Here is a 1,643-nt window from a genome sequence, read left to right as displayed (position 1 = left end):
GTGTTTTGCCCTTTAACTTCTCCCAGCTTCTCATCTTTCTGTATTTATGCTCAAGGGAAAAACCTAGTGTCCTAGTTCGGCTGGGATAGAGTTAATTTTCTTCCTAGTAGCCGGTACAGTGCTGTGTTTTGGATTTAGGATGAGAATAATGTTGATAACACACTGACGTTTTCAGTTGTTGCTAAGTAATGTTTAGTCTAAAGTCAAGGATTTTTCAGTTTCTGATGCCCAGCCAGCAAGAAAGCTGGAGGGGCACAAGAAGTTGGGAGGGGACACAGCCAGGGCAGCTGACCCAAAGTGGCCAAAGGGTATTCCATACCGTGTGATGTCATGCCCAGTATATAAACCGGTGGGGGGGAGCAGGGCTGGGGGGAGCTGCCGTTCGGGAACTAACTGGGCATGGGTTGGCGGGTGGTGAGCAATTGTATTGTGCATCACTTGTTTTGTATATTGCAATTCTTTTATCATTACTATTTCCCCCTTCCTTTTCTCTCCTATTAAACTGTCCTTATCTCAACGCACGAAATTTCACTTTTTTTTCCCCGATCCTCCCCCCCACCCCACCGGGGGGCTGCGGGGCGTCAGCTGCCCGCCGCGTTGAACCACGGCACCTCGGTGCCACGACACGGCCTGAGCCTGCGGGTGCGCGACCGTGCTTAACGCCGCCACGTGAACTCTCGGGAGGGGCGACATTACGGCCTCAGCAAGTTTTGACCTGCTAAAAGGGAAGAGGAAATAATTTCAGAGAAGAAACAACTTCTGGAGAACCTGCCAGAGCCCTCCAACGCCCGGCCAGACTAAAAGCCCCGGAGCCTCTGCCCGGCACACGCGGGAGGTTTTCTGCAGACTCCCGCGGCTCTGCCCCTCCGGCTGAGACCTGGCCCACCGTCTGCAGTAACCCGCACCGCAACACCTCCAGCCATCAGACAGCCAACCGGAGGGACGGCCCTGCCAGCCTAACAAAAACCAAACCCCAAAGCGAGGCAGCCGCGGTGACTCCCGGCCGAGCCGCCGAAGCCCCCTTCGCCCGCTCTACTCGCGGCGCCCGGCACTGGCGGGACCGGTTACCCGTTTCAAGGCGGCCGGCACCGCCGCGGCGGCTCTCGGCCCGCCCGGCTCTCGGCCCGGCCCCGCCGCCACCCCGCGCCGGGCTGAGGCGCCGCCGCCGCCTTCGGGCCGGCGGCGTCACTTCCGTCGCGGCGCGCTCTGCTTCCGGGCGGCGGGCAGGGGCGAGGAGGCGCGGGGCCGCCGCTGCCATGTCCGCTGCGGGACGCGCTCCCGGACCCGGCTCCGGAGCCGCCTCTCGGTAAGAGCCCGCTGAGGGAGGCCCGGCCAGCGCCGCGCGCCCGGCGCCGCCGCGGGGAGGGCGGCGCGCGGCCTCCCCCGTCCCGAGCGCGGCTTCCCCCCCCCCCCCCGCGCCGCTCCCCCGCCTCGGGCCGGGCCGGGGCCCGGCGGGCCCGAGCTCGTCGGCCGCGGGGGCGGAGGCGGCGGGGACGACGCGCGTGTGAAGCGTGTGCTTCCTCCGCCGCCGAGCGCGGGCCCGAGGAAGGCGGCGAGGGGCGCCGCGGCCGGGGCGGGAGCGGGAGCGGTGGTGCCGGGTTAGAGCCCGGGGCTCGCCGCCCCCGGAGCCCGCTGCCGCCCCC

General features: G+C 65.9%; 1 protein-coding gene across 6 annotated transcripts in view; it reads left to right on the top strand.

Annotated features, from left to right (window-relative positions):
- Nucleotides 1-1,197: 1,197 nt before the first annotated feature.
- Nucleotides 1,198-1,643, top strand: part of EYA3 (EYA transcriptional coactivator and phosphatase 3) — a 64,896-nt gene continuing 64,450 nt past the window's right edge. For 4 of the 6 annotated variants that reach the window (XM_052812094.1, XM_052812095.1, XM_052812093.1 and 1 more), the window contains exon 1: nt 1,198-1,306. The gene's annotated coding sequence lies outside the window, so the exon portion shown is untranslated. The remainder of the gene's footprint in view (nt 1,307-1,643) is intronic. The other 2 variants (XM_052812091.1, XM_052812096.1) reach the window with 2 other exon arrangements.

Source organism: Harpia harpyja, chromosome 16, assembly GCF_026419915.1.
Source record: "Harpia harpyja isolate bHarHar1 chromosome 16, bHarHar1 primary haplotype, whole genome shotgun sequence".
NCBI lineage: Eukaryota > Metazoa > Chordata > Aves > Accipitriformes > Accipitridae > Harpia > Harpia harpyja.
The sequence above is the reverse complement of the archived record's forward strand: the minus strand, read 5'-3'. Positions and strand labels throughout refer to the sequence as shown.